This window comes from Anopheles coluzzii, chromosome 2 (genome assembly GCF_943734685.1).
Source record: "Anopheles coluzzii chromosome 2, AcolN3, whole genome shotgun sequence".
NCBI classification, from domain to species: domain Eukaryota; kingdom Metazoa; phylum Arthropoda; class Insecta; order Diptera; family Culicidae; genus Anopheles; species Anopheles coluzzii.
In genome coordinates, this window is record NC_064670.1 from 86,797,688 (window position 1) to 86,818,179 (window position 20,492).

Below are 20,492 nucleotides of genomic sequence, written 5' to 3' on the forward strand. Positions count from 1 at the left end.
CATAATTATTTAGCCCAGTTTCCATTTACATAAACATGATTCATGATACCTGTTCTTCCCGTTCCTACACGTTCGATTAAGCTACCGCACTTCGAGCCGCCTAATGATTGTCTGAGGAAATGTGTCCCGGGTCGGACAGACGACAATGCTGATTGTCGTCAGCATGTCTATCCGTAACAGTGATATCTGACACGTGTTAACGAACGTGTCGGGCAGAAGATTCTAAACTTGTTTAACCCTACTGTTACTCGAGCCCCAAACCATTCCATCGATTAGAGCCATGAGAATCGTAACGAATCCGGTCATGCTTTTCTTACCATTCTTACCTTTCGGCTTTCAAGAGCCACCTCTTAGCGTACATTTCTACTATCTACACATCGGTCGGTTTTTCTTCTGCATTATGGTTAGCAAGACCTGGTCTAACTTTCAATACGTTCTTAGTTCTACACATAGATATAAGTACATTGAGTATGAACAGCAAGGTCACTTTTAGCTTCAACAGCCTAATTCCACACCATAAGAAGCATCATTCTTGATTAGCGCATATAGTTTCCTATAGCATATAGTAAACACCAAATTTAAGAACACATATGCCATCCCATTATTTAGAACAAAAATAGGTGGTTTTACGTTCTTCTGGTTAGCTAAATTTTATGAAATGTATCGCATTGCTAAATTCTCTCCCCAGATCCACATTCTTCCCATATTCTCGACAGATTATTTTTGCAATACTAAACCATGCAACAAACCTTTAGATCCCCTTATCATCCCATAAATCAATCAAGGAGCTTCAACTTCATGAAACAAACTTTAAACAATCTGATCACGTTCTCGGCGACCCCTAGCAAACATGTGTGTATGTGAGTGCGTTCGTACACTGTGTGCCGCTTCAAATATACACCTCACTGTGTGCTGGATGCAAAGGATAGCCGACCAATTTTCCTAAAGACGAACGCAGCGACAAAGCTCCTCCAAATCGCTTCCAAAATCAAGCGCACCAACTTTTTGATCCTGTCTTTCTTTGCATGGGAAATCCTACCGAAAAAAATAGATCCCCTACACCAAACATCACTTTTGCAAAAGGCTCTCTGCTTCCGTAGCCATTGCCGGCAGTCGAATAAAGTGTTTTCAAGGTTATTGCAGCGGCTTAGCTCGGGATCATGCAGATTGTGGACTCTCCTCGCCGGGCACACCGAACGTACGCCTGTGTACGTCAATAAACGTGTGCCATAAAAGAAGATTTTATATTCACTTCACTCGCATCCCATACACGATGCTATCGATATGATTGCCGCTCGATAGGAGAAGGTGATTCAACAAATCGAACACAGTTCCACAGTGGCATCACACAAGGTGTGGGCAGAAGTTTTCACTAATCACACCAATAATAAAGTATCCTTTCAGTGCCACCAATCCCCTCCGAGATGGCCCTGTCGAAAGGGGCTTTTACGTACGAAAACCGCACTGAAACCGCACATGGAACATAAATTCCCCAACTTTACGCCTCCCCCTTGGCTAATGAACTTGTTTTGTGGGTAGAGAGCTACAATACACAGTGCATGATGGTCCGTATGGTGTATACCTAAGAAAGGCAACACTACTAGCATTGTTTTTCCATTAAAACGTTTGGACTCTTGCGACAGTATTAAGCCGCATACACTGGTTGCCCACACAGTCGAACCACTTTTGGTTTCTTTTGATGGTAAAACTTTTGCTTGAAGCAAAACTGATCCTTTCCTACATTTGGGGTCGATGAATTTCCATGTCCCTAAAAACCGCAGCATTATCACCGTGTGGCTGAGAACAACTTTCCGACATGAATGCGTAGAAGAAGCTTCGATTTGCTTTTACCCAAACGATCATTTTCATCGTCTTCAGACGGAGTAGGAAATATAGGTATGAAATAATCATCCAATGTTTCCAAACGATGCTACAAACTGGCTACAAACCGTTCTTTCTCCTTTTCCGTAAGGATTCCTAATTCCGTCGCCATCGGGCACGAATAAAGGGGAGAGAATTTTATTCGTTTTTTATGATATCATTATGGGTTTATTGGTTTGCTTTTATAGCATTGCGCCTAACTCCAATGGGGTTCGTTGTGCTCGAATGTGACCACCACGATCGTCCGAAGGAAAGCCGCCCATTCACTTTCGACCAACCTCTCCCTCCTGCTCGACAGGGGTAGTTTGTTTGATGTGTTGATTGTGCACCAAATGTGCCAGACTGTTCACAGCGGTAAGCAGCATCGCAACGATAGAGCTATCAGAATGCTATTTTTGCTGTCTTTGTAATTTCTTCTTTTTCCCCTGCGCGAAAGTCAATCGTAGAATGGAATTAATTCGAACCAATTTCCCTCGCCTTCATCTGCCCTACTGGAGATATGCGCACAGTCAGTAAAGCTACAGACACCATTCGGAAAAGCACACGAAGGGTGGAAGTTGGGATTACTTTCACATTTTTCAATTGTGACCAAACCAATTAAAGGATTTGCGTTTCCCATTCGCAATGACCGGTCGCTGGGGAGAATGAACGTTTGATCTTACACATTTTACCCATTACATTGTAGTGTTATTGCGTGCGATCAAACTGTGCAGTAATGATCAATAAATTTTCTCACAAACTTTTGCTAACTTTTCTTAGTGCTGAAGTGTTACAAGAGTACAAGTACTGTATTTTGGATAATTGATTATATTAATATGGCATATTTCGTGTCAACGTGCAAAGTTTTGTATTATAAAAAAGAAAATAAAATCTAAAAATACCAAACATTGCTAACGGGATAAATTTACACAATTTAACAACAAAACTACCCAAATTTTACTTTAGCTAGTATTCAACAGCTTATTCCTTTACGTTAAACCTTTACGCCAAAACTCAAACAACAACGTCCACAAACCGACGAAAAATACGCAAACAGCAGGGATCTTGGGAGCGATTTATGGCCAACCGAAAACCCCCCGGGTGAAAAGCAGCCAAGCCCATGCTGCCGCATGCAAATAAAAGAACCGACGTTGATCTCCTAGGGGGTCAACATGCACAAGCCGACCGGGTAAATCGTGAGAAATGATAGTAAACTCCTTACTTACCACGGAGCAGTACCCTCGACGACTTTTTTTTTGGTTTTGTTTCTCTTTACTTTACGTTCTGCTCGTCTACACGGTCAGGGCACGGGGCACTCAGTAGAGTAGAGTAGTACCAGCGTGTATGGTAGCATGGGCCTGGTGAAGCTTCTGCCAATCCTTGGTTCTTATCATTCAAACCGTCCAGTGTGGAGGCCACTTTTTGTTGTCAGGCCGAGCGTAAACCCGCTAGTGGTGGTGTGCCACACGGGCGTGAATGTATGTGTGGCATTAGTTGTTGTTCCCCAAATCCCCACAATGTCAATTTATATGCGGAAATAATTCCTGCTCTTAATCCTCGAGCTGCCGACCCCGTGAGCTGGGCAGGCATCCGAAATCCCTGTGCATAAATAAATTCCTCCCAGCGCCCAAACCATTCAAGCCGAACGGTACCGTACCGTGATAGCTGAGCATATATTAAAGAGGCTTGTATTTGCCTTAGTTTACAGCACAAAATCATAAGTAGCGTCATGTAAAACTTACATTATTTTCATCACACATCGCCAAACGCAATTATGACGCGTGAGAAAAATCACCGTGCTATCGGGAGATGCTTTCGGGAGTAAAACACGTTTCATACGCCTCCGTCCCATTGCGAGGTCACTGCACGGTGGTTAATCAACTGATCCCAAAAATCGAACCACACGGCTGTCATGCCATCGCCTCAAACTCGTCTGAATTCAAACAACGCAACACGGGCGCACAGTAACGGCATGACAATGGCATGAGAAAGGAACCCACCAACATCAACAAAGAGACAATTCCTTAACCCAACCTTAAGTTGTGAGTGAAGGAATCCATCTGGCGGAGACTACTCGAGCCGGTCTGTAATTGGATCGTTCGCCACCGATTCCACTGTGGTCGGTATGACATTCGATCTGTGCAATCCTCGAAGGGCGAAGCACACCGTTCCCTTTGAAGGTGATGATGATGCTGAGAGAGGGGGTCCGGGAAAGAGAGGTCAGACAATCGGACAGTGGTGGACGAATTTCCAGTTTGAGGTCGATACAGCATTGACCGGTTTGGGGCGCGTGTGGTTTAACCGTGTGGTGGTCAGTGTGCGTCTGGTTCGAAAGTGTCGTTGGGTTCTCGCCCCGCGTGTTTTTGGTTTGTTGCTAGTTTCACGCAAATATCAGGTTGATGCCACCCTGTAGGATTGTCGAGGCATTTCCAAAGCAAAGCATAAACCGTATTGCAGTGCTAATTTGGAGGTGGCTTGGAGCCATTAGTATTAAATTAGCCAAAATAAGTTATTTCTTTTATTATGTTTTATTACAAATTTACTCACTTAAAATTATTCTCAATATGACTTGAATGAGCGATAATTTTTAACGGAAAATGCATCATTGTAACAAGGCAACATCTCATTTCTTTCATTAATGGAGAACCCCGTTTTTCAGGTTGTCTTACTTTTTGAGCTACCGTGGCCGTTTACCACAATACACCATATATGTAGCGCCGTCTGCTAAATATCACTAAAAGTCACGATCTAATCGAACGATCAGTATTATTAACATTCATTATACAAATATGTTTCACTACATGAGTTGTAATTGAGTATCATTTTGATGATTGATTATGATATATTTTGAGAAACTTTCCCAAAGGTTACGCAATTTAACTTACATACTACTAACTATAGAACTTAATGTAATCTTAGATGAGGGAAAACAATGAGAGGAATGCGGGAAAGGAGCTAGAATTTTGCGATTTATTTCGCGTATATTTTGAATGCGGAAAGTGAACTGGGAGTAAAAGATGTGGAAATTGAACTTGTGGAAACATGCATAACATAGCATTGCTCTAATCATTGCTCATTTCTACCCGTAGCAATTCTCCCATTTTTTGTCATTTCCAGACGGTTTTTTCCTAGGTCCTTTAGTTTAGTAGTATGTTAAAAAGACTACTGCATGAAAAACTGTTTTATCAAATTAATATAATTTCTCTCATGGTTCATCCACGCCGTAATGACACGTGATTGAAGCAGCTGTAATAAAAAGCGACTTTGCTCAGTCGCCTGCCATCTCTAATTCCTGGCGCATGATACTCTTACCGTGCCAAGACTTGTTATCTTGTTGCAATTGTATCTATTTTTTTAATAATCTCCAAATTACAAACAGGTAGATTCACCAGCAGCTTAAGCAATTTGGGAAAAAAATCTTTGAAACTTGTTCTGCCTCGGGACTTATTTCATTCCCCTTTTGTCATGTCGCTTGTTGCACGCGCCATAAAACACACGGCCACGCATTTTTACATCTACATCAACCCGAACGCGTGAGTGTGCGTATGCCGTCGTGCGAACCCACCTCTGTAATGCGGAACACGTGGCGAAATTTAATATAAACGGCAAATAAACAGAAATTGATTTAGTTTTTTATTCCCTACTCGGGCATGTGGCTGCAATTGACAACTTGTCCACCTGTTATTTTGTGCATGCTGTGTAAGGGATGAATTCTTGTTCTGAGGGTGCGTGCGTGTTTTTTGTCTTCATTTTCTGCTCATCCTTGAAAGGGTTCACGCTGTGCTTTGCCCCGCTCCGGGTGGAACAACAAATTGTTGTAAATTTACACACAGCCATTGTGCAGAACCGCAGCGCTTTTTTGTGTGTTTACCTGCCCCATGCACTACAGCCGATTCCAATAACATTTAAACACACTTTCCATTCAGGTATGTCAGCTAACGACATCTTAGTACTTTTTCTTGACTCAATCTGGCCCGTCCCGATTCCACAAAGTCTCCCCCCTTCTCCCCCTTTCCATTCCTCCAGCAATGAGCATGTGGTGTTACAGGTTACAGCAAATTCAGAAATGCTGTAACGATTTTAATAAATAATAGGCAACCCGCACCGACTGACAACGACTGCGGCAGTGTACAAGGAAAACGACTCTAAACCTCGAACCGCACCGTACACGACCCAGATTGCCGCTCGAATGGGGTACATATCGTACACACACACAATTTTCGCACTCCCATTCCCAGCCCCAGCAGATACGGACGAACGGGCGGAAATTAGCCGTGCAACTGATGACGAGCAAACAGGTCAAATGGGAGAGGGTGACGATTCGAAAAAGGGACTCGGTATAAGGCAGGGCGCCGAGCTGAGGCGCTAGAAATCGAATCAAAAAGTCATCCCATTTACACCGCCACTGTCTTACTTTCACTTTACCCGCTGCTCTTTCCTCCCCTTTTGGTCGGTCTCACTTTATGTGTTTTGGTTCCTTATGCCGAGCTCACGGCAGAGGAAAATCGAATCGAACAACGAAAAGGACAAAAAAGGATACACACAGGGAAACGACTTTCTTCCCAAAGGACACGGCGCATCTGATGTTGGCCCGGCCCGCCAGCCAGCCAATATTGCGTGGGATTGTAAGCAGAGAGCGGCAAGTGGTAAAGATTTTCCCAACATGATAAATAGTGCGGCTAGTAATGTGCTATTAATCCCGAATAGATTTAGCACGGGAAAAGATTTATTCCGTGCGTACTACGACCCTTTTGCTGCCAGCACGCATTACCAACCTTATGGGGGCCCCGTTGTTGTGGCCCCGGGAAGAAGGATGGTTTTACCGTTGTCTGTCTGTCGCGCAAGTCATTGTGCCCCGGTATGTGTTGGTTCTTTGGCAAAATTAGAACAATGGGTGAAACAATTCAAGCGGGCAGAGAATGTATTACGCTCACTAATAGCGCAGATCCTATTTTTACTGCACTTTCTAACAAATGTATCGTTTCTATATTTTTAATGTCAAATCTTTACATTATAATTATTTCTGTTAAACATGTTTTTGAAACAAATAATCTCAATTCTAAATATAACCTTAAATTTCATTGTAAAACTCAAAAACTACCAAACTAACAAATATACCAGAAAAAATACAAACAGCAAATGTGTGTAAACATGTTTAATGTTCAAGAGACTCAAATTATTTTTGAAAGTATTTTAGTAATTTACATTTAATACAATTTATCATAACAATAAAAATAAAACAAATGGCCAAAATATTATTTTCACCACTGTGAATCAACGGGAAACTGTGACTAGTTCATTATTTACTAGTCAGGATATTTGTACGAGCCCAAAAATAAACAGGCTACAAATTCCTTCCGAAAATCCCCTACCAAACCTTCCTTCAACTTCTCTACCTTCCCATTACTTCTCCCGCGTATAGTTGTACACGATTTCAGTTCTGGCCCTTTTTAGGCCCGTCTAATGTGTCTGCTGCCGGTAGTGACAGTGCGTTGAACGTTTCCCCCGCTGAGCAAAAACACAGCCAGTGATGCCAGTGCGATGGTCGACCGCTGTGCCAACACTGGGGTGTGGAAACGGGTGTTGATGAAGGTTGTGTAGGGATCGACCGATTCCCTAATGCAGACCGTGTCCCAAATGCGGAGGGAAACGGTGGTGTTGGTGGTTGTGATGGTGTACCGACAAATCCTGCCCAAAAGTGCGAGGTAATGAAAGTGTAATAAAAGTATTATTGAGGCGTACGATTTATTGTTTATTTATTAATAACATGCAAATTGAAAACATTCGGGCAGGTTTATCGATAACGAACCGAATCGCTGCAAAAGAATGTGTTGACTGGTAATCGATTTCGCTGCATACCGATGGTTACCTGATATCGTTATTTGACATTTTTTCGTTTCAAATAATGAAATTTGCTACTCGTGTAATATTGCTATCAATTGTTATAACATGCTAGTTTAATTATAAGGAAACAACGTTGAGTTACAATAGTTTACAATAATGAATAAATGCAGCTACATGGAACTTTAGTTGTGTTTACAACTATATTTGAAAAGCACCTGAAAAGTATTGAATATATGCTAGAATTAACTAAACACATAAAGGAAAAAAACAATAAAATCATGTATGAGCAAAGTCTGCCTTAAAGGAAAAAATTGGCCTATGAAACGGAGTGCCGCTATTTGAGGTCATTGTGGCAATATTTGTTTTGCTCTTCTGTTGACTTCACCACCAACAAAGAGGCAAGCGGTTCATTGTTTAGGCAACATTACAACAATTAGTTCGAGCATACCAAAAGAGTTACACAGCACAGAGCACAAGATGAATGGTTCTGACAATAGTTTATATTAAAAATCTGAAGAATTCCATAGAAGAGTGTTTTGTGGAAATTATAAAAATTTCAAACTTTGATTGCAGTTTCCAAAATCGAAGGAAGTGTAACTTTAATGTGTGAAATGTGTGATCAAAGGAAATAGTTGCTACTTATCGGTTCTTCTAAAAGGACTATATCCAACGAAATGCTTAGGAACCAAACGATACAACCACCAGCAATTCCATTTGAACACTATACAACCTCGAAAACCGAATGATTTAGACTAGCGGTTTTCAACCTGTTGGGAATTGTCCCCAAAGGGACTATTTTAGGGGGGAATTTTGTTGATAATTTCGTTAAATTCTTTGGGTTGCCACGATCTCCTCCCTGCTCATTAGCTTGTGAGTGGGGATTGAAATCCTACATGCACCCTACATGGCGAGAAAAACTACAAAAAGGTTGAAAACCACTGCTTTAGACCTTCGCCACGCTTATAGGAACACAAAATCAAGGACTGGACTTGATAGAACCAAAACGTCCGAGTCCGGGATAATGTGCTCTTTCATGACTCAGAGAAAGAAATGTATTCCAGCCAATATAGATTGTAGCGCCAGAAATTGTAATTCTAAATCCTATTTTTAAGCAGATCGGCCGTTGTGGAAAAACCCTCCTACATTAAAAAAAATATTATTCCCAAATGTTGTTGGATAACCCTATGAAATTGAATTGTTTTTTTCTAGAAAGAAGATTAACAAATAGAAAAACATTGTAAATTTTGATAATATTTTATTCTCTTCTTCTTCTTCTTCTTTGGCTCAACAACCGTTGTCGGTCAAGGCCTGCCTTTACCTCTTGTGGGTTTGGCTTTCAGTGACTAATTGATTTCCCCCCATACATAGCAGGATAGTCAATCCTACGTATGGTGGCACGGTCTATTTGGGGCTTGAACCCATGATGGGCATGTTGTTAAGTCGTACGAGTTGACGACTGTACTACGAGGCCGGCCTAATATTTTATTCTATACGCGATAAATCGTTCTTTGGATTTTGGTTTAAACAACCCTAAAATTGAACTGGGAATCAAGCATGTTGACATTAGTAAATTGATAATGTAAATAATATGATTTTGTACTCTATAGCTTACATGATGTACATTCACAATAAGATAAAACAAAACATATCTTAGTCTTGATTGCCCGTCTCAAGAGTCTCAAGTCCCTTCAATCGATGTCCTCCATTTCTATGAACACTTTTCCTCTATTTTTCCCGATAAAACTATCAGTACTAAAATCACCAGAATAAAAATAGTCAGCGTATATGAAATAATGTACCACGCAAATGTTTTATTTGCCGGTGCTAATGATAAAAAGAAATATGCTATGTATACATGGAAAAAAATACAAAATACTGAGCCATTTGTGAACAAACTACACTATTTTTTCGAGCTAATGTTACTCATCTTGAAATGTTTACTCAATGTTCAACTCATTGATGTACATAGAGTTTTCTTTGTTCCGTTTGCCTTTCGCATACAGACATTATATTTTTCAATTTCTTCTAAAAAGAGCATTAACATTGCATGCTGTAAATAATCCCATCAACCATTAACAAACTGAATGCACTTAATTATAATGCAGTCATACTAAACGTGTCGTGGCAAAACCCTCCACCCAAACATTTCCATCTTGCATATCGTTCGTAGCAACAGTCTCCGTCTTTATGCAAACAGCTCACGCAAATTAAAACAACCAGTCAATTGTTTTCAATCTACCTTCCCACGAGCCCCCACTTCTTTTCCCCAAAGAGCAAGAAAGACTCCGGCTGTACGGTATTCTAATTTTCCCCAGCCCTGCCTGCGGTACATTACGCACGCCGAAGACAATCGTCAAGAAGTTTCACTTGCACAAACGCCTGTTCGCCATCTTTCAGCCGAAAGGTGCTTAGAAGAAACCGCCAGCAGCCTCAGCACCGTGCGCATTCGCAACCAGCCACGGACACATTCATCGTAAAGCATCTGCTGGTACTACAATACACCTGACACGCAGCAGGCAAACAGGCAAGCTTTTAATCTGATTTAATTCATGCGAGGATTAGTGGCATGAAACTTTCAGGAAAATTGATAATAAATACATTCACAGCACACTGCTGCATGCTTGGCGCTCCGTCGAGCGCACCGTTTTTGACGCACGGGGATTTCCGCAAGACACCATCAAACAATCTAAGACGACCGATGTCTTATGGTCCCTTGAAATGGTAAGAAGACGTTTGTGCTCGTATCGTGCGGTTCATTTTCGTACCGGTGTGCTGTTAAGCCAACTGCTATCTCTACCATCCATTATGGCAAGGTGTCGACTTGCTGTGCAAAGCCTCCATTGCCCGTTAGTGCAAGCGCAAGTACTAAAGGATGCGTGCCACAAGATGCAAAGCGAACGTGGAAGTTTTCTTGACAGAGTTTCTCCCTCGTTGGTTTCAGAATGATTGTTCAGCTCTGGTGCTTTGTTTCTTAGCTAATGAGTTGTAGGATTCCTTAGCGACTGAGGTGCGTTTATCAAGCATCCATGGAAAGCTATACATGGAAAATAAAAGGTTTGCACGAACGTTGATAAAACGATACTTCCATCAACTATCAACGAGGTGTGCGCACATTTTAAACGGACGCTGCTCTGTTTCCACGAGTTAGGAACAGTGAAAGGCTTTCAGGCTGGGATTGTTTCGTACGAATGAATGAATTGTCAAGTGATCAAATTCTACAGAAGATGCTTTACGACTACCGCTCAGGAGCATTACAAACCCCGTCACAAGCATCATAAAAACCTCGCGCTCGTGATGACATCCACTTCACGTAAGACGGTACCGTCTGCGTCAACCATTTTCAAAACTTTAGCAATCAATCGAAACCAATCAATCAATTATCGTCAATTACCGAGCGCCTCCATCAAAAACCTGAAGTGCGTCCTTTTCTTAGCTAGATTCTTCTCACTAAAAGCATACGAGCAGATTTTGGTTTTTCAATCGATGCCGCATTGCGCGTACATATATTGCACTGGAGTATCAGACTGAATTTAAAATCCATTAAAATGCTGTGTCCCACGAGAGAGCGTTTTATGATTTTATGCAAATAAACTTTCGGAATCGTGGATTCGGGTTATTTGCAGCACATCAAATTACAATATTTTTTTCTTTTTTTATTATTTCGAAATATAACATTGTTCACAAACTTTTTTAAAATTATACACTATTTAATGTTTTTACATGTTGCTCCATTGATAGTGTTTGATTTATAATTTATTATTAATTATTTTTTTTTTAAATATAATTTTAATTGAATAAGTAACATGTGTTTTAAACATAATCAAAATAATGTTATATTTCTCATGTTTAACGAATAACAGTTAAGATTGGGAAACATCTTTTTTGTAGTTTCTATTTACAGAAAAACGGCCGTGATTCTTCATTTGTTCATTTCTTCAAAAAATGTATTTTTTGCGTTGCCAACAAAAGTATCAAGTGAAAACATATTTTAACGACGCTTTAAACGTACACACTGGAAAAAATGCGTTTGATCTTTACCGAACCAGTCATGTTTGGGATCGAAATCTAAACAACACGAGGTATAGCACGTTCAACACGATTGTTAACACCCGAAACCATCAAACGCTGTGCAAATTTCAGTCAAAAACACCGTCCCGGTCTGTTCTGTCTTGTTGCTTTTATTTATTTTGTGTTTGAAATTACGCATCATAGCTCCGGAATCTGCAATGTGTTAGAACGTATCATTTTGTTACAAGTTTTTTTTTTCTTTGGCTCAACAACCGTTGTCGGTCAAGGCCTGCCTGTACCACTATTTGTGGGCTTGGGCTTTCAGTGACTTAGCGATTTCCCTCCATAGCAGGATAGTCAGTCCTACGTATGGCGGCACGTTCCATTCGAGGCTTGAACCCATACCGGGCATGATGTTAAGTCGTACGAGTTGACGACTGTACCACGAGATTGGCCATTTAGAAGTTAGAAGTATTACCTGATTTTAAAATCCACGTGATGAATTTTCTATCTAATACTTTATATATTACTATATCTATATACTTTATATGTACATGTAAGTGTTATTTAAAAAAACTACAAACATCAGATATATAAATGTACTGTAAAACCAATGCAGCAAACATCTACAGCTCTACACTTTACACCTTATAACATCATCTACAAATCCAACACTCTGCAATTCTTTGCTCGTAACGTTTGGAGGGACGTTTGGCAAAACAGATCGCATATTTCGCTGCACGAAAACCATTTCAAGTGTACTTTGGAAGAATTCCGTCAAAATTGGTTCGTGGCAGCTTCATAGTCGCCTGAACGATTTCGAACAAACGGTTCAGTTTTCCGTTCCCGTCGCTGGTCAAAGCACTTCACACCATCGCCATGGTAACGCTTCCAGCATCATCAGCTTTCCATTGAGCGATTGCTGGAAAACGGATATCCAGCCAACGGGAGGCTGTAATTGTGTGCAGTAGTGTTAGTGTGCCAGAGCACCGTTACTAACACACACCAAGCCGTTCGTGAGATGATTTTCTCCTTTTCCCAAGCAGCTCTTCGTTGGGGCATGGGATAAGCTAGAAAGAGAGCGAGTGGAAATGCTCCTAAAATGAAGGTGCGGGAGATTCCCTGCTTTCGCCATTTTGGACATTCCACATCACAAGAATGCTCTGTATCGAGTGGTGATGTTCTCGTTTGTACGACTTGCCAACGATAGGCATCGAACGGAAAAAGGGGAGCTCAGGGGGGGATGAACGATGAATTTTTCAGAAGCATGCGCGGGGCATGCCACTTGCCGATTTGTTGTATCTTTCCCAGCTTTCCGTTCTGCTCGAGGCCATTCCATCCAGCTGGAACGCAACCATTTTGAGCTGAAGGATAAAAGATTTCTTGCAGAAAAGTTTTCGTCTACTTTTTTTATTGTTTTTTTTTTCGTGAATATTTTCTTGCCTTAGGAAAAGACTGTCAGCTTTTGGAGGAAGAACAAAGTTTTTCGGCTCATCTGGCTTTGGCGTGCTGTCGTTTTGGCTGGATGGAAAGATACAAAATGCCAATTTTATTGCAGCCTTGCGTAACGCTGCATCGACGGTCTTTCCCGATGCTGCGAAAACTTTGTTAATGTTCAATTAAAAAGGATTCTTATTGAACTGAGATGTGTTTTAGACCAAATCAATACTTTACATCACTGACAAGACCAAATGTTTATTATCATGATGTACGTATATATACAACTTTTTTATGCACTTCATGCTTACAATTAACGTTGGCGAATCTGATAAAGAACGAATCCTTCCACAATAGTTGCGATGGATCTTTTTTGTTTGTTGCTTTATTTGTGATAAGATGTACCAAAATGTTTATGGTCAGTTATTTACAGTATTTTATACAATTTGTTACTTGGAAAAACATGTTTATTTATGGCCCGCGGGCCAAATGCACCCTACGAGCTGATTCATCTGGCCCGCGACAACATTTTGCATTTGCTTAGCACGAATCCATGTGAATAGAGAGTGAGGAATGCTTTTTGATTGTTGTTCTTGATATAACAACTTAAAGAAATAGGTATTCAAAACAAAAAAAACAACATCATTGACTAATTTAATTTCGGTTATCCCAATAAATTACTCCGCTTGTATATGTATCTACAAACGCGAATTAGCAAGTGATTGCAAAAGATTACTTTACGACCAGAATAGATTGACTCATAGAAAGGATTGTAAAGAAATTTGTTTTTCTATAATTTAAAAAAAAAGTTAAATCCTAAATAGCTGCACAAAGATACATTGATCAATAAAGTGATAGTGAAAATCTGCTTAAATATTTGCTGTTTTGTTGAACTTTTTCAGTACCAAAAGCGAGAAGTTTTACAAATTTCTCCAGTTTTACAAATAGAAAACCATTTTTACGAACCATGCAAAAGAAAAATAAAGAAGTTTTTTTTTTATGCTTTGCAATAAAACTTGGGATTTATTGGAGTAAAAATCTCAACCGGCTAAATTTAACAACGAATAAATTGTGATGTGGTATTAGGCCAATTATTTGTTTGTTTATTTTTCCAATAATCATTTCAATGCGTTGTATTGCCCTAGCAATACCTTCATTTATCACCGCACCACAGTGGTTATTGCACAGTGAAGCATTATCAAATGTTTTAAATCCTTTTTTATAGAGACTTTGAGCCGATTGGCCTCCTTCGCTCCTCTTTCAATCCGTTGATTAATTCTAAAACTTAAAATCCAACATTGTTCTTTGAAAACCTTTGTAATTTGAAGCTATTCGTTGATTTTATTTTGAATGTTTGTCTGTTTTACATGTGGTTTTGGTTAAAGTTCTTTATAAAGGCTAGTTATACGAAGTTTCAAATCCTTAGTTTTAGAACATGCAGTTCTAAGATGTTGTGCACAAAACCGAAAAGGCCGCAAAACAGAATCGTCCGCAGAGAGAGAGACAAAAAAACATACAGAATCCCGAACAGAAGAAACCCCCGAGCACCAAACAAAGCAGGTCATCATCAGCAGCAGCAGCAGCAGCAGCAAAAGCAACAACGGCAGCATCACGATATGGTGCTGGTAGCGTCATTAGTACACAATTTCACACCAACCTGCCAAAATATTTATTAGTTTCAGCTTTATTTACTCAACCATATTCCACGTTCCGCTTGTGTGCGCGGGCATTTGGATCGGTTTTTGCTGACCCTCACCTAGACCGGTTCAAAACAGGTCCAGTCGGTGTGTCTGATCATTTCATTTTTCAGGATCCGGACCAAATGCCGTCGGCAAAATGATAAGTAAATAGAAACGAAAAAAGGGGTTTTTGTTTTTAGTTTTGACGTTTTTTAAAGATATAAATTAACACAATGCACAAGAAAATGTGGTTTTGCGGTAGATTGATTCCTTGCCGTATTTATTTGTCTTATTCGGAATCTTTCATTTCAACGTTGATGCCTCTCATTTCAACACATTAAATCATAATTCTACAAAGATCAGCTTTATATATTACAAAAAAATGTTAAGAAATTCACAAGAATACTGCAAAACTTGGACAAACAGGTGTCCAGAAGGCAGCGCGACAAACTCATAATGCACAAAGAATGTTGTTGTCATGCAACCCTCCGTGACTCTTTGTCCTCGGGGAATTGTTCCTCGGCCGCTGTGTCTTTGCTCGGGAACCGCAACGGTGTCATTGTCTACGGCGAAAAATAGTCATTGTCCTACCGATTGCGAACTGCTTTCTAAAACATACATTTTTAAACCCTATTCCATCACTATTTTCCGCCATTCATCCATCAGCGTTCAGATGGATGGCCGTTGGAGTTTGCTGCAGCATGTAGCTGTTTGCATCGCGCGAGCCGAGTCTAACAGTTGTGTTTTTTTTAGATAAAACCGAAAGTTCCTCCTCGTTAGGCGATGCTGTTTCGGTTCCAAGGAGCGGAACAGAATGGCAAGTGCGGAATGCGACACTTCACACAATCACACAAGGATTATCTACACTTTGCTAGGATGTTTCACTTTGCCTCGCCGCAACACGGCTTAACCGTTCGAACTGCCGAAAAGGGAAACCGAACCGAACGAATGAACACCGCACTGGTTTAAGTGACGGTTGTTTTTAGGGGTTTCTTTTTTGGTCGAAAAGATAGATTTTTATTTCCATCATTTATATTTCAGTCGGTGCCAAAGTAGTTTTACGTGTAACCACACCGGGAACCGCCCGTTGGGAATTGGTCTGTGCTACTGCTGGCCGGAGCGCCATCAAATTCCCGGACCCTCGACCAAACGGAAACGGCACGTAAATAGCAAACGGCGGACAGAGCGTAAAGTCAACGGTAGACAAAGCTCCTACAAATGGAGGACCAATATTTTATCACTTCGCCACTTTGCCAGCCAGTAATGGTTTGTTGGTGTTGGAAAATGTAAGGTGGCGTTGTGGCAAATAGCACCAGTCTACCCAACATCCTGCCCAAACTGTGGTGTGGAGTTCAGAGTGGGTGTAACAGCGACCGAAATCCAACCACAAATAAACGAGCCAATTGCATCAGTGTTGAGCTTTTGTTGATCTGTTTATTATGCTCTTAAATGTTTGCCCAAGGAACTATTGTGCTGCACTCATGCAATAATAACATTATACATATCCTTTTCAATTTCATTTTACTTTGAATTGAAAAAGTTTAAAGTGCGCGTTAGTAGTAGTCGTAGTAAGGATATCAACTGCACAACAACAACATTGTCATAATCTCACTTTTGGCAATACGTAAAATGACATCGGTACTTGAAAAAAAATCCTTCTTTGCCTCAAATAGAGAACAAATGGTAGATTTTAGCAAACCAGTTGAGCCCAACACACACTGGTACGCACGATTCATGCCCTTCGGAAGCCATCCTCACATCATCCACCAATGCGTACCACTGAGCGTCACTGTCTGAGCCGTCTGAATCTCCACCCCGGAGACCATAATGGTATCAAAACTGGGAGTAATGAGACGGGTAATTAATCATTCGGACTCCACCGTCGAGAAGCGTCGGAGATAAATGGAGGAAAGGATTCCCCTACACGGTTGATGGCCGAAATGGGACCATGCTCTCCCAATGCTGTCTGTCTGCTGGCATGGCTCCGAGCGGATGCTGAAAGGCACACTCACACCCAAACAACGCCACTGGCGACCGTGTACGATCATTTCGGATGATATTTGGTCCGAAGCTCTGGGGCTCTGGGTGAGAAATGATTTTCCGTTTGACAACATTATTATCGCATTTGGCGTGCTGAGTGAGACATAAATTACCTTTCGAAGGGGAAACGTAGGTGATGGAGTGTGTGTGTGTATATATTTTTTTGTTATACTATCACCGTAAAATCGATTCAAAGGACGATAAAGCACCGCCAACACACATGTACCGGTGGGAGAAATCAACAACGAGGAAATAACAGTGTAAAAATCAATATGTGTGCGAGATTATACGGGATGTGTGCAACATGCATACATTCACGGAACTAAATATGGAACATTTTACATTGTATTTAGGATTTATTAAGGATCGCAAATTTAAGGATTACTTGACTTCAATAGCATGTGTAACAAAGCGTCGAACAAAATATCAAAGTTGGATCTAATTTTGTGGTTTAACATGAACATATCAAGTCACGAGAAACAAAAAGCTCACATATAACTGGGTAAAGCTATACAAAATAATGAAAAACTTCTAGCTTTTGGACCAGATTGTGTACACATGTTTAGAGATTTCATGAAATTATGGTGTTATATTAGACTCCAAAATAAGATAAGCAATTGCATATGTCTGGATGAATATCTAAGCCGTCCATAAAATTGTGCAAATAATATTTTTTAATATTTGTACATAAATAAACAACAATTTGAGCTGGTTCGGGGTACAGTCGTCAACTCGTACGACTTAACAACAAACCCGCCATGGATTCAAGCCCCGAATGGACCGTGTCCCCATTCAGTCATCGTATTGAACAACTTGATACAATATTAGTATATTATATGAAATTTTATTATCAAAAACAGTACAAATAGCCCAATGATCTAAATTTTCTTGTTATGTGGTTATTTGGTTAATTTGGTCAAATCAATGACACATCAGCAATTGTTCTGAGACATTTACTTTTTTTAAATCAATGATTCATTCCTTAAAAATGAAAGGGTAATACAACTCAAACATACAACTCTATCATCTTATCTAACTCTCACTAAATAGCAAAAGGGTGGCTTCGACAGAGATAGCAGGAAGGTGTGCTTGGAAAGTGACTCGGGTTAAGATATAAATTAAACAAATGCAAGATAAATAAGTAAAGGTACAACTAAACATTGAAACAAATAATGCACACAACAGTGCGACGAAAACATTACTTGATAACGATGCACTAATGAAACATTAACCAGTGCAATATCAAAAGGATAGGATTTGGATACATTAGCTAGTGTGTTATGCCCTCTGCTCTTGGTCTTTAATGGTTTGATGGCTAAGTCAAGACAGTGAGCAAACATCAATAAAAAAGTCACCCAACCACCATCACCATTAAAGTCCATTAAAAGCATCGTTTGCCGTTCGTTCTTGCCCTCGTCTCACCAGCTATATTCCCTCCAGAGCTTCACGCTTCCCCTTTGCCTTATACGCGCCCAAATCATTCATACCCTAACACGGATGACTTTTCACGCCTAGGATATGCGCCCGTTTTTCCACGCTCTTATTAGTTCCTGCTCATTTCCATGTCTCGGAGCATAACGAGGGTAAAATATGCTTCATCAGGTACAATCAAACGATGATACGGTGGTTTTCAAATGTGCAGTGTTAGTTTTTTTTGTCTTCTATACAATGCACCGCAATACAATACAGTCTTGGGTGTCTTTTACTGGTGGTTTGGGATAATGCCATGTACCAGCTCTTCTGGCGCTCCTCTGTTTCTGTAGGCGCATATGCTAGAATTGAAATCAAGCAGTTGTTCCCTTTACTTGTTTCTGACAGCTTCACCCTAGGCTCGCTTTAGCACTCTGGCGCATAACTCACGCGAGGGAATTCAATGAAACGCTGGTGGGGTTTGAAAAATATGCAACTCAAAGTAGACGTTTGCCATCATTCTTTATAAGATTTATGAAATTATTAATAAAATAAGTACAAAATTAGTTTTTGAATACATCCATCTCTAGGAATTTTCCAAACATCAGGTTTAACATTTTGATTATTTAATCCTAATTGGCAACCGGTTTTTGGGTGGTTAATCTAATGCTACTTGCTTTCTGTTAGTGTTTCGAAATTAACACTACAAATACACACTGGCACTAAAACTTAAATTTTCATTTGTTTACTTTCAATCAATATCATCGTTAGAATTAGCACACAAAAACAGTTCTTGCATTTGCTTCATAAAAGTGTGAGAACATCCGCTAAAATTCATTTTATCATAAATGTTTTGATTTGACATTAAAAATTAATAATCGCATGTAATCATTGTCATTGAATTATCCAAGGTAAACCCAACTTTTTCCCAACAATAACTCCCTTTCCTGCAATCAAAAAGTTGAGTACAACGCCCAATGACTAGCTAAAACCGTATGATCCTGCCCGTCGAAAACGATCCCTCCATTAGAGAACCACTCGTGTCCGCTGCCAAAGCGATACCATGCGTGCGTATGCCGGCAAATGCCTCTGAATCATGAATTTATAATATGCAGTTTTCCCCCTGCATTTGATTAAAAAGTTGAATTAGTTTACCGAAAACCGGTACTCTTTGTGCATGTTCTAACTCCGGAACGTCGTAGCAGACCAGGGAGCATTTGGAACACTTTCCAAGGACCAAAAACCTTGGCCAATATCTAACCTACTGCTGCAGCAACAACATTCGAACGCTCTTACTTGTGTGGCGTAATGGTACAATCAAAACACACCCGACTCCACCCGTGGAATCTTCGTAATCTGATGTGGCTGATGTTATTCTTACCGCCTCCGCCTACAGTCTCAGCGGCTTCTGACAGTTCTGCCAAACTCATAAACGAATGTCATTATCATAGATCATTGTTTACCGACTGCACTTCTCAACCGCGCAACCTTAACCTAAAGTGGAACCTCCGTGAAAATGATGTAACTAAGAACAGCTCAAAGGAAGAAAAACATACTCGCCCCAGAAAAAACAACTCGTGCCACTTTTCCACCGTCTGGGCTGGGCGCTTTTTCTTTATTTTTATCGCTAAATTTGTGTTGCCTGTGCGTCCGCATACTGTGGCACGTTGCATTGCGTGCCCATCCCTGTGTTGCACCGCTTCCCGAGCCAGCACTCGAGATGCCATTTGGCACAATGACACCACCACCCTTCGCGAATAACATACATTGACACAATATTTTCCCGTTCTTGCGCGACTTTTTTTGTATTTCCCCTCCTTTACCACGGCTGCCGGCTTCCCTTAGTTTTTCAACCCATAGCGGTAATCTGTGCGGGACCTCGCCTAGCTCCCAACCACGCGGTACCATTTTCTGCAATTTCATACATAATAACCATAATCGTAATGATAAACAACAGTGAATAATAAATAGCACGTGATTACCACCGATGATGCGCGGCCCGACTTTTGGGGCGGCAGGCAAATCGGAAAAGGGAACAGTCCACACACACCAGCAATTTCAAGAGGCTTAAAACAAAACCTAAAAAATCTAACGTCCTCAACGTCCCCGTACCCCGGGAGCGATGCTCAATTTCGTCAAACCCATCACCACCACTACTACCACCATCATCAACAAACAATTCCGGTTAATTCGGGTTGTTTTGTTTTGGTTCCG

General features: G+C 40.6%; 1 protein-coding gene across 6 annotated transcripts in view; it reads left to right on the forward strand.

Annotated features, from left to right (window-relative positions):
• LOC120950680 (homeobox protein orthopedia) overlaps positions 1-20,492 on the forward strand; it is a 36,380-nt gene that overhangs the window by 11,169 nt on the left and 4,719 nt on the right. The window lies entirely within an intron of this gene.